This window comes from Cibotium barometz, chromosome 6 (assembly GCF_041138505.1).
Source record: "Cibotium barometz isolate CiBa-2024 chromosome 6, ASM4113850v1, whole genome shotgun sequence".
Taxonomy (NCBI): Eukaryota; Viridiplantae; Streptophyta; class Polypodiopsida; order Cyatheales; family Cibotiaceae; genus Cibotium; species Cibotium barometz.
The window spans coordinates 39,155,562-39,169,875 of record NC_141051.1 but is presented as its reverse complement, the minus strand read 5'-3'; positions in this window follow the sequence as shown (position 1 = coordinate 39,169,875).

Here is a 14,314-nt window from a genome sequence, read left to right as displayed (position 1 = left end):
TTTTTAATGGATTGAAGATGGAAATAATAAACATTGTCTCTATTTTGGCATGTTTTTTGAAAACTTATTGTTAGATTTTTAATTATAATCTCGAAAAGTAAGCAAAACGAAGTCTTTTTTTTCATGTCAATTTTTGTAAGAAACATGTACAGTGCCCAAAATATTATCGTTTTTTGGTAGTGTTGTACGCATGCGTGGACCACTTTTTAAAAAGAGGTTAAAAATTGAACTTTTTTATGGAATCTTTGAAAGATGCCAAATGTTTCTCGTTTTCAGGAAATATTATCTATTTTGTCCTCCGCAAAAACAATGTTGGATGCAAAACCTTCTAAACCACCCAAGAAAAACAAGGGCCATCAAACTATCAAAACCAAGGTTGAAATAAAGGACAAAACAAAGGAACCTATGGAGGACCTAATCCCAAAAGCGCTTAAAGCTACACATGATGCAAATGCATCCACTTCGAAGGCTAACCGTAAAACCACAAAACCCACATGTGTGACACATTAGACAAAAGCCTGAAAGAAAGTTTATTATGGTTGGCATGATCAAACATAATTTAAACTTGATGATCCAAGGAAAGTTAAAAGATGAAACAAGTTCTAGTACGTCACTTAGTAAAGATGAAACAAGTTCTAACTCGTCACACTCAATGCACCTCATAGTCCAATCAAGAAACTAGAACTCACCCAACCTCCCCAAAATAAAAATCATGATCACATGACATACAAGGAACACAAAAAGCACGCTCAGGAGAGCATTCTTAGCATTGTTGAGTGCCAAACAAGATCATCGGTTGTAATTGAACCTCATAATGTAAAACCTAAAAAAGCATCTGGAATACAAAAATCGGAGGAGTATCGCTTACCTTCAGGGATTTAATATTCATGTTACCGTTCACAAAAGAACAGGTCACTTGCCATTTGGGAAAGCTTGGCTACACATGGAAATAAGCTATTCACATGTTCTCATGTTACCATCTTCACATAATAGCAGGTCAATGGCCATCTAAGAAGATTTTTTATGCCCGATAAAGATAATTTTTTTAGGCCCTTGTGAAAGCTTTATGAATATAACATGTGATCACAAGATTTTTTGTGTTATTAACATATGTTATTAACATGTTCACATGTTCTCGTTTACGTCAGTGAAATCCCTGCTTACCTTTCAAGAGGAAGACTTACTCTCTATCGAAATGAACTCATCAAGCCAAGAAGAGTCATCAGAGGAAGATTGCACAAATGATGCATTTGAAAAAGCAAGTGAGGAATTCGATGAATCCCTTATGAAATTAAAGCAGTCTCTCAAATCCTCATTTGGAGGAGTTCTTTTCTCTCGTGGTGAGGCTAGCACAGCTTCGATCCTTGTACCTTTAAAAGCTAACCATGAGTTGTACCATGATCTCAAAAGCTACATAGAATAGGACTATAAGGATTATACACATTGCAAACTCTTCAAAAAAATGTCAGTTAAAGTGGTCAGTGGACCCAAGGTACTATTGTACACATTGGAAACTCTTGAAAAAGCTGAGAGTCAAGAAGAGGATAATAGTTAATGGGAATAGAAACAGAACGAGAACTAAAGCTAAAATAAAAAAAGACACTTCCATGGCTCCACTTGAGGATTCTATCATGGTATGGTTAGATTTTCCTATGGGAAATAAGGCTAAGCACAAACACACATTGATTAACCCCCTCGAGCAATCCATAACCTTGTAACAATAGACACTTAAATATCATTGGGCCCACTTGTAATCATCCCTAAAGAAAATTCTATTGTGTAAAAGGTGACGATGGAGAAACCATTGAAGTTCTAGGTTGCTTTAGATATGCGACTTAAACAATCGATCAAATTGTGGAATTTGAATTCCATGCAACCACAGATTCCCTTCAATATGATGCCATCCTTGGTGGAACTTTGGTACATGACTTGTGGTATTCAATTGATGAATCCATGCAAACAGTCACCTTGAACACTCCTGCAAGAATTGTGAAATTGCTCTTAACAAGAGGAAGAGAACTTGGAGGAGCTGAAACCCCAACATATCCTACTTAGAATATCCCACAAGTTATGGTTGGATTTGAACAATTTGGGTGCCTCGACAATCAAATCCTTTTCCTCAATGCAAAACTCAAAGGCCAAAGGAGAATAAAAGTATTCCACAATGTCATCCACAAAAGCCTTTGTGAGTTCCTCAAAGAACTGTAGCCACTCAACAAGAGCATGCTTGGCGGCCATGAAGAAGCTAAAAAAAGAAAGGGCCAGTGATGAAGCTACTCTTAGGGCCCATATCAAAGACCTAAAAGGCCTAGTGGTGGGGGAGTTCAAGGAGCAACAGAGGCAGGATAGGGAGACGATCAAGACACTAAAAAGGGAAGCCGCTTGGACAACAACACCAAGAGTGACAAGAGGAAAAGGAGGAAGCATGACAGTTAATGTTGCTCTAACAACATCCCATGCCGATCTAAAGAAAAGACAAGATTAATTGGATGCCATGAGGAAAACACATGTAGAGGAGCTGAAGGCATCCAAGGTCGAGCTAAGGAAAAAGTAAGAGTAGGTGGAGGCTGTAGAAGTGTGGACAAAGGAAAGAATGATTGAAGACTTCTAAGGTTGGACCAAAAGGGAGAAAGGGGAAAAAGAAGCACTATAGCAAAGACTCCAGGAAGAGAGGGGGAAAAAGAGAACAAGTATTTGGAGAGAGACAACCCTCAACCACATGTGGAGCTTGATTCAAGCTGCTCAGTAGGCAAGAGCTATAAGACCATCCAACTAGGATGACATTGCAAAATTTATAAACCAGTTGATGCATCTCAGGTGGAGAAACAGGGCCATTGTAGCTCCCAAGGAGGAGAGTCGGCAAAAGGAATAAGCCCCTCATTTGGGTCTTGAGCAGTGTGGGGAAGTGGCGGGATCTCACATGTGACTCACGGATCTAGGTGAGGAGGCTATAGACTGCCAGTGCCCCTCACCAATGGAGTTTCCTGGTAGAAAGAGAGAGCACATGATGCATTCTAGAACCAATAGGCAGACCACCATATGGGTGGGAATGCAGTCAGGGTGGTAGAAGAAAACCAAGAGAGACCGAGCAAACCGTATTCAAGGATGCATCCATTACCCTGGAGTAGACCGAGCCACACGCTTTTGTAGTAGGGATGGCCACCATCGATGCAATGGAAAGGGCTAGGAAGAGGTTTTCATCAAGTTGGGGCACGCATGGGTGAGTAGCAGGAAGAGGACTTATGAGCCTAGATATGCTCACACGATGATAAGCCTATAAAGTTTGTTTTAGGAGGCTTTACCATGGATGGAGAACCTGAAGAAGGGGGCTCGAGAAGGGGGCTCGAATAAACCTAGATACATGGATTGTGGACTTCAGCAGATCCAAAGGCAATCCGGATACAAAATTGTTGATTACTCAAGAAGAAAGTAGTCCTGGTTGCATAGGATCAAGGCCAAGATGAGCCATTGCATAATAGTCAAGGAAGCTATAAGATTCCTCCCTCCAGCTTTTGAGGTGTGCAGGTGTAAGAACCTCCCCTTCTGATCTTGTAATTATTTCCCTCTTTGAAATAAAAGAAAGATTCTATTTTACCCTGTTTTGACCTAGAGAAAGAAAATGTCTAGAGAGAGATAATCCAAAATTGAGATATTTTTGGATATAAAAATCCTCCTAGTGTCTAAAATGGTTTCCCCTGAAACAGAAATTCAAAAAGAACATTCCAATGTGCATTTGGAATTAATTGAAAACAAGTATAAAGGACCTTAGCCTAAGGGTCTAGAATTTCAGAAATTTTTGGATTATGGTCCAATTAAGGTCCAATTAAGGTTCCTATGGGCCTATAGGATCAATTCAAGTGTGGGGAGGAGATAAACCTAATTTATAAAAGAAAAATACCCAAAAATGAGTAAATGCCCACTTAAGATGAAGAGTTGTCTGAGTACAAGGTTTATTAGTAAAAAACTATGAATATTACTAAAAAAAATATATTTTGGGTTATAAGGATTCAATTTTTACACCTTGGTAAGGAGAAGGGGGCTCTTCAAGGAGGCACCTATTTCACATGTGTGGTGGAGTTTTAAACTCAAAAATATTGTAATATTTTTATCTCTCCTCTCTCCTGGATCAAACCAAATCAAAAGGGAGCCAAACTAGGTCCAAATCTTGTCCAAATTCAGCAAACTGAACTTGAAAAATTATAGAAACTAGTTGGACTTGATTAGAGGCCTCCCTCACCTATAAATAGATCCTTAGCCCTTTGTAAAAAAATATGAGAACTATACCATGCTAGTATTATACTGAAATAATCATATTTTCTATTATCCTCTACAAATTGGAGAGATTGGAGTTTCTCTCTCTCTTCAATCTTCCTTGGAGTCTTCATCAACATACCAAACCAATTGATTGGTTGGGGGCCTCTACATTGATTAAAGAATCAAGTAATCTAGGAGGTAAAGTGTGGTTTATGGTATTTTTTTTTAAATCTCCAAATTTTCTCTCTTCTCAACCCCTCTCAAGCTCGAGAAGCATTCAGTTGAATGGCTTTCTAATACAATCGAAGTTCTTTAATGAATTGTAGTGATAAAACACATAAATTTTCGTTTATGCTTAAATTAAATATTTTTTTAAAGCATGTCTCTCTCTCCCCCTAAGAATGGTCATTCCTATGACCTATTCTATATCCAAATGAAGCTTCTCTTGAAGTAATTCTCTAATCTAAAAGTAATTTCTATGCTTGTCAAATTGAGGCTAAATAAGTGGCTTTTTAATGCTTTTATGCTATTTAATTCATTAAAAAATTAGGAATCAAGTCCATAATTGGATATTGATCCAATTAATGGTTATTCTATCATATGATATTACTAAACTTTATGCTTTCAAAATTATTGAGAATTATCAGTAATAGCACAGCAAAGTTATGGTAAAATTTTTGAAAAATTAACACATAAATCATTTTCATTCATAATATGAAAAGAGGGCTTCCTACCATATTCTAGGATTAATCATCCTAGATTAATTGAATGATTATCATTATAATCATGAAAAAATTCATTTTTATATTTATGCATAAATAGCTAATTAGAAAAAAGAGAAATTTCTAGTAATTCATTTTTATGTTAAAAGAGTAGTCCCCATGACAATGGAAATCCATGTATTCCAATGAAGTAAGAGAAAAATTGGGATGCTAAAATAATGTATATTTTATTTAGAAATTAAAGAAGAATTTTAGTTAAATTTATCTTTTTGCATAGATAAATTTAAATGATGAAAGAGAAATTTCCACCATATTGGAATTCAAATATTTAAATGAGGAAAGTATAATTTTTAGCATATTAAAATTAATGGGTATTTTATTTAAATTCAAAGATAAATTTTAGATAAATTTATTTTATCTATGAGAAATATTTAAATGGTAAAAGAGGAATTTCTATGACATTTGGAATTCCATCATTTAGATGGGAAAAGAGAAATTCCTAGCATATTGAAATTAATGGGTATTTTATTTAAATTCAAAGATAAATTTTAGATAAATTTATTTTATCTATGAGAAATATTTAAATGGTAAAAGAGGAATTCCTATGACATTTGGAATTCCATCATTTAGATGGAAAAAGAGAAATTCCTAGCATATTGAAATTAATGGGTATTTTATTTAAATTCAAAGATGACTTTTAGATAAATTTATTTTATTTATGAGAAATATTTAAATGGTAAAAGAGGAATTCCTATGATATTTAGAATTCCATCATTCAGATAGGAAAAAAGAAATTCCTGGCATATTGAATTAATGGGTATTTTATTATGAGAAATATTGATGATAAAAGAGAAATTTCCATGACATTGAAATGCAAATAATTAAATTCAAAAAGAGGAATTCCCATGGTATTTGAGATCCAAGAAATTAAATGGAAAGAAGTGGAATTTTTAGTATAATTCAATCTATGATTACTTATCAAAAGTGGAAATATGGGTAGAATTGATTTCTGTAAATCCCATGAATTCTTTTATTCAAAAGAGGAATATTGAATATAATTCGATTGAGAAATTGAGAAGGAATATAGAAATAGTCGTTCGAGAAAAGGAACCTTTAATTAGGCCAAGCAATTGTGGAAGAAATTTAGAAAAAGTCCCATTATCGGTATCAAACTAGAAAAAGCTACTAAATGGAAATAGCATGTGAAATGGATGTGATAAGATGTAAATAGGATGCGATAAGATGTGAATGGATGTGCTAAGATGTAAATAGGCTGTAATAAGAGGTGAATGGATGTGATAAGATGTAAATAGTCATTCAAGAAAAGGAACCTTTAATTAGGCCAAGCAATTGGAAGAAATTTAGAAAAAGTCCCATTATCGGTATGATGTGATAAGATATAAATAGGATGCGATAAGATGTGAATGGATGTGATAAGATGTAAATAGGATGCGATAAGATGTGAATGGATGTGAATGGATGTAAATAGGATGTGATAAGATGTGAATGGATGTGATAAGATGTGAATGGATGTGATAGGATGCGATAAGATGTGAATGGATGTAATAAGATGAAAATACAATGTGATAAGATGTAAATGGGATGCAATAAGATGTGTATGAGATGTGATAGGATGTGAATAGATGTGATAAGATAAAAATAATATGTGATAAGATGTGATGTAATGGAAATGGATGCGGATGTGTATGTGAAAGAATGGATGTGGATGTGTATGTGAAAGAATAGATGTGGATGTGGATGTGTATGTGTATGTGGAAGAATGGATGTGGATGTGGATGTGTATGTGAAAGAATGGATGTGGATGTGTATGTGAAAGTATGTGATGTCGATGTGAGTGAATGGATGAGATGTAATGTGGATGTGTATGTGAAAGGATGTGATGTCGATGTGAGTGAATGGATGAGATGTAATGTGATGTGAATCAGAATGTGAATGAAGGAGATGTGATGTCATGTGAATCGGATGTGAATGAATGATATGGGATGTGATGTGATGTGAATTGGGATAAGAATGAATGAGATGAGATGTGAAATGAATGTGATGAGATGTGATGTAAATTGAGATAGATGTGAATGAATGATATGTGATGTAAATGAATGAGGTGTGATGGGATGTGAATATGGGTAGATGCGAGTGGATGAGATGTGATGAGGATAAATGAGGAAAGATGTGATGAGGATAAATGAGGAAAGATGTGATGAGAAGAAAATGATGTGATTGGATGAAAATAGGAATACTTATGAATTGGATATGGATTAAGTAATGTGGACAGATGTGGAACAATGTGAAAGACGAGAGTTCATTATAGAAACTGTATTTATGACTTGTTTTTAAATGACTGTTTTATGTCAATAATGCTCGGAAAGCATTTTGATTGTCTTGAGAATGAGGTCATGGAGACCTAACTGATAAAGTTGCAACAGCTAACGGAGAGTCAATGGAGGACGTCTCACGTAGTAAGGTCTTGACCAACCTCGGTTCGATTTAAATGGTGAGCTTCGGGTACGGTGGATGAGGGACCAAGGAAGCGGCCTATGAGTGAAGCATTAGGTGACCTGCGAGAAGGATCCTAGAGGGTGCTGACCATACAGTGCTCGGGCTCTGGGTCGCCAAAGATACCCACACGTGCGTCGGGGAAGATATTGGAACAAGGAGTAAGAGTTGTTTTTTGAAATCGAGCATGGATCTGGTTGATTGACCTTGCTGGTCCTCAACGGATGAGTCCATGGCTCTTTTATATGGATGTGTTTGTTGATCTTGCTGATCTTCAACGGAGATTCCATCTTGATTTTTATAAGTGAATATATTGTTGGGTACTATGAGCTAGGAACTATCAAAAAGGCCCCTGAGGGACAGGTGGTGAGCATTCTGGTTGCCAATGATGCCATAGGTACACCAATGAAGAAATGATTGAAAATTAGGATTCAACCAGATATTTTGGAGGATTATGATCAGTGACACTATGGTTTTATTAAATGATTGTTTTAAAGATAGCTGAATCTGTGAAAAAGGCAATTTCATATTGGGTGTGTAAGTGGTGTGGCTGGCATTAAATTTGCATGAATATCCGACTAGGGGACTTGAGAACTCTTTTCCCTAGTACCCGGGACAAAACCTAACCAAATTCCTAATTGGATCCCATCACTACAGCGGTTGGCTAACCCATGGGACTGAGGCTGGGACTGATGGATCCGTAAAATGAGACTCAATTCTGTTATAGTACGATAGATGAAGTAAATCCCGGATAGTAATTGTTCTATGGAAAAAGAATCAACAACTCTGCCTCTCGATGGTGGGGAAAAGAGCGTTGGTTTCTATGATCTAAGTGCAAGTTTCTTCCTTGATCTGATAAGTGACTCATAGGTTTGGTCAGAGCAATTTGGTCAATAATGACCCTAACTACGTTAGAGTACAAATATCCTAGAGGAATCACCCCTGCTTTCCGGTAGGGGGAAGTTTTTCCGGGTTTGATTTTTGAAGACCCAAGGGATTAGTCTCTTGTCCGGATATCTGTGGATGAGGCCCCGAGTGAGGGATCCTACCTTCACAAGAAGTGCTACTTCCACTGCTAGCACCCCTGAATCCATTGCGCGGAGGGGGCAGGGATCTTTCAGCTGGTATCAAAGCGAATTGACTAAAGTGGATCGACTGAAAAGCCAAAAATGTCAAAAATTTGTGAAGTAACAATACAAGGTTGTAATTGTGTGATAAAATTCATACCAATTGATATATGAAGATTCATAAAATTGAAAGTGGGTCTTCAAATGAAGTACCGTAATTGTATGGAAATCCCTGACTTGCTTGAGGCCTAGTCATGATGGTATTTATCTTATAATTCCAAGGACCGTGACTACTCATATATATCGAGGGTATAACTATAGCTCTTTACTAGCAGTATATACGAGTAAATCTAAGACCTTGAAATTATAAGTAAAAATGCTATCCAGATGATGAATTGGAATGTGGTTGATATGATTTTAAAATTTTGGTTGAGAATTGATGAGTTGGTTTGGATTCTGATTGAAGAAAAAAAGATGATTCCTGAATTTTGGTTGAAAAGCAATCAGTTGAACAAAGCCACAATGAGGATGAATGGGACGAGTCCCTGTGATGATGTTCGTAACTGGAATAGGTTCACATCAAAGGTGTTAAGTAAATTATGAGAAATATAGAGGAATGCTTGAGTAAGCCAAAGGAAGGTGTGTGTCTATCTTGGCCCCCTTGAATATGCAAGTCAAAACTGCACAAGAGGCAGAGGGATTTTCTATGGGGTCCCCACGTATTATTATTTGTGAAGAATAGTTCTTTACAAAAGGATTTGGAGCGCAAAGACCAACCACGTTCATAGGAATCTAAATGCTTAAAGTAATATCTAATGTTCTCAAAACATTGTAACATAGCCCAGCCTAGTAGTCTTATAATGGATATTGCTATCCTTATAAGAAACGTTCAAGGATCAAAGTTATGTTCAAACTCTCTTGAATAACTACTATCTTTCAATTGAATATAGCACTCTTAGCAAGCTTTATGAACTGCTATATATTATTAAAGGTTGGATAGAGTTAGGACTAGCTAGCTTGTTGAAACAAGTGAGGTGGTAAGGTGAAATAGGCACAATGATCATGTGGACTAGCTAGCTTGTCCAAACTCCATCGAAACTGCAACAATCCAAACCAATCCAATGCATACATTAGTGTCATATTTTATGGTCATATAGTACTCATGTCAGAGTACTTTAAATACTTCTAAATAATAGTCATGCTTGTTATAATGCAAAATCCATATCGTTATTACATCCTGATTGCTAATTAATTTGTGGATATGGCTACTATATGAGACGCATTATAGTCATACATTAGGACATTTTGGTGGTCATTCGTAGGGACTTTTAGTAGAGAGAGAAAAAGGAGCACATCCAATCAGGAAGAAGGCAACCTTACGTTGAAAAATAGGTTATTTCGTTTTTCTAAATAAAAAAACTCTTCTTTTTCACCTCAAAATGTACTCTACTTACACTTGATAGTCACTTTTCACACCCGAGTGCATTAAACACACCTACACTTTTGTAGGGAGGGAAACTTCTATTCGTATCCATGTATTAAATACACATCTTTGCAAAGGAGGGAAAATTCCTCCTTCTCAAACTTCCAGGCTTGGTCTTAAACAATATCTCACGCTCTTTTCATTTCCTCTACCTTCTGCTGCACTCCATTTTTTGAAGCTTCAGCCTTTTGTACTCCATTTCTTCTTGAAAAGATGGTAGCAAATCTCATTTTATATCATCCTGATTTTGCCCCACTAATGCCATCATAGATGATTCAATTCCTAGGGCAAGGAGACCAAGATCATCAGTGTTTGCTATACTTGTATCCAACTCTCTCAATGCGCAAAATCAGTGGACCGAAGTGCTAATCACAAAGGGCACATGGGTCCTTATGCAGTCAAGGAAGAGAAGAAAGACGAGCAACAAGAATACATTTAGGGCATCATGGAAAGGAAGAGTGAAAGACTTTAAGATAGAGGCTGGAAGGACAACCATCAAGGAAGTCCTAGTGTAGCATATATATATGCATAATGAGCTTGTGCTTGAGAATCCAAATGACATAAAATTTCCCTCGCATAGACCAAACTGTAAGTTAATCTATCACTTGTCAATCTTTCATTTTCTCATAATGGTCTAATGAACTGTGTAAACTATCCATGTCTATGGTTGTAGATGTGTATCCCTCATCATATGAGGAGTGGGAGCCAATTCAGTGTATCATTGGAATTATGAATGTGGTTCATGCACACATTGGTCTGCTACAGTATGAGGGAAGGAGCAACAAAAGCCTTGTAGATGCACACATCTTTTTCTATGATCATTTCTACTCTCTGCTAAACACGAAACACAATCGTGGTCGCTTGGAAGAGCTACATTTTAAAGCTGAGTGGAACTACATGGATTGGCCTATCCCAGACCCCTTAATAATGGAGTCAGCAACAACAAAGAGCAAGCTCTTCAAGGATGTGCAATGCTCTCACGAGGGAGCATTCCAAATCGTGTAGTAAAAATTATTGTTTATGTACCAATTATTGTGTTTGTGGAACTTTTTAGCTTATTTTAGGTGAAGATAGCGAGAACCATGCTCGTCTGCAAAGATTTGCACACATTCCTCTTAGCAAGACTTCTTGATGAAGGATGGCCGAGTAAAGTTTTTGACGATATCCATTGTAACATTGCACTGGAGACATGATTTGCAACTCAAACTTTTATCTTGTCCTTTTGGTATAGCAGGTCCCATTACATCAATGGAGAGTTGGTACCAATGGATTAGGAAGCCACAAGTGCAATGGATGACAAAGTCATAGACATTGAAGTGATTGATGAAGCTTCAACTTCAACACTAGTGACAATTGTTTCTATACGAGAGAAATGCAATTTACAATAGCTAAGGAAGGATATTGTCGAAGAATCCTTGCAAGACACGCCGGCACACTTTAATTTCATTAACAATGGAAGAAAGGTCCTCCTTAGAAGGGAGCAACTAATACAATGTAAAGAATTGGATAACACAGTCTCAAGATCATTCCTAATTGACAATACCCACTCCAATGTACTCTTCTAACATAATTAATCAAGTCTATCTTGTTAATGACACTCCTACTTGACATTACAAATTTGAATGTACTCTTTTAAAATAATTAATCAAGAGCCTTTTGTTCGTGGTAGTACTTTCAAAAAATAAGACAATGTATACTATTTTCCAAGACACATTACTTGAATGAGAATAGAACAGTTGAAGACATTACATTACAAAAAAGGATTTCTCATTACATAATCTTGTACAGAGTCTTTTGATTTGTACAATCCATCTAAATATGGAATCAATTGTTCTTCCAAATAAACATCATCTGCATTACCTTCAAAAGGAAGGGGTGATATCCATGTTCCAATGGGATTATACATAGCCTTCTCAGGGGTATCATCAATTAATAATGTATTTGTGGGACTATACAGGTGTTGGATATCCACATAGTGCTTCATAAGTAAGGGCACCCCAAGTTTGTTGGGATGAAAAACACCTGGGTCAATGTAACAGTGCCTTTGGTCATATACAAAATACAATTTTGTTTCCTCAATCTTAGATTCTCTCAAAACTAGCGTGACATGAGGCCTCAAATTATGTGTCATCTCATGGACCAGATAGCCAATCTAAAGTGCTTAGTTACAAAGTTGATAAATTAATACAATTTGGACCTTAGCATGACATGCATTTCCCCGACTTTGTAATTCCCTGTAACACTTGGTCCAAAGCTCTTGGGTTGTCTTTTGAGCAGCAATCCATTAACATCCAAGATAATAAGCCTCCACAGCATCTAGAACCATTATTGACATGACTCTAATCAGTCTGAATATGATTGAAACTTATAATCATTGTTAAGGGACAAAAATAGGTAATAGAAACAACTCTTAAAATTGACTTGGTTACATTATATCAGGTGAATTAGGCTTGGGATCTTCATCAAGCTTGGGATCCTCACTAGCCTTGGGATCCTCACTAGCCTTGGGATCCTCTCATCAGACTTAGGTTCTTCATTGTTCGCCTCCCTACTAGGTCCCGGCTTGGCCTCTGCAGTCTGCTGTCTTCTCTTCAGGCTTTGGCTCTACCTCTTCAGCTTGCTCTACCTCATCAGCCTTGGGATGTTCAATGTTAACCTCCACATTGGACCTTGGATCTACCTCTATATGTGCTCAGAGGGCTTTGGCTTGCCCCTTGACGTCTGCAAGATCGAGGAATTTCGGGTGGTTCTCCTTAGACATCTCTGTGCTATTCTTTAATATTAATCGTATCATGGTCACTCTGTACCGCTCCACATAGTTCCTATCATAATTCTATAATGCGGTCTGAAAAACAAAATTCACAGTATCAAACCGCAAATCTAGCTAAATCAATGTCCACCCGATGATTCTTCTACTTACCTTGGACATGAAGGGTTCGTGGAGAAGACACTCTGGAGAATATATTCTGCATGTATCATCAATCTCCATCCACAGGAGTGTAAGTCTCCTTGCTTGGGCACTTGAATAGGCTTGACCTCTGATTTGTATAGTTCATAGTCTCCATATAAGAAGGAACTAAGAACATGAAGAAGCCTTTTTATACACTTGCATAATAAATAAGCTTTCACAATAAGATACATTGCCAACTTCAAGGAGCCATGGATATTAGGGAAAGGTGCTTTGAATGTTTACTTATAGGCCTAACTCAGGATGTGACCTTGGTACTTAATAATTAAGATTCCACACGATTCTCTTATCCAATTCTATAACGACAAGGCTCCAATGGTTCCTACAAAAGCAAAAATATCTAGAACTAAGGCATCCCCTATCTATTAGATGCATATAACTAACAAGATAGAGAAGTAACATACCCTGATTCGTATGGAAAAATTAATATGGTAACCTCCAGCATGTTCAAATACGTGAACCACTTTTGAATCTCTTGCTGGGAAGTACTCCTTTAGTAGTGGTGCCAGCTGAGAGTTGAGAATAAACACCTCAGAATGGCTCTCACATAGAAGCTGGCACTTTATTAAATTGCAAAAACAAGGGTAACTCATTGAGGTAAAAGGGAAGAACTAAAGACAGAAGGACCATATTTTCAGAAAATGCAATTCGCATACCTACTTTAAACAGACGTATAGGATAGTATCTGTGATTGGTGATGTCCTATCCATCAAAGTTCTGACATCCACAATGTCAAGAGAGAGTTGTCTCTCACCATCTTCCATATTCACGAAGACAAAAATGCCCCTCTGCAAGCTCCTTAGTATCTCCAGGTTGACTGACTCCAACTCTTCTGTTTCTTTGATGTACTATTCTTGGAGATTTCTTTGGGTTTGTTTTTACTTCTTGATCCTTGTCTTTTCTTGCCTTCTGCTCTTCCTCCCGTCTAGCCTCATGTTCTGCCCTGGCTCATGTGTTAATATCATGTGTAATCTCTACAATTTTTTATTTTATCCTGAGGAGCTCTTGCTGGTGGAATCATGAGGATGTTTTTCATCTTTGGGTCTATAAGCTCTGTAGGGTGTAGAAGCTTCTCATACCTCCACCTAAGCCTCTTTAGTGACTCACTATCCTTGGGCATTATAGTCGTCCTATGTGCATGGGCACACACTACACACAGGTCATTGAAGTACTCTATGAGAAAGTCTTCAGTAGCTTGCTGTAGACAAAGCAAGGATGTCCTCTTCCCATTAGGAACTCAATGGAGTCTTCTTGGGCCCTTTAATTTGCCATGAGGTTATGGAAACGTTTAACTTTTTGACAAATA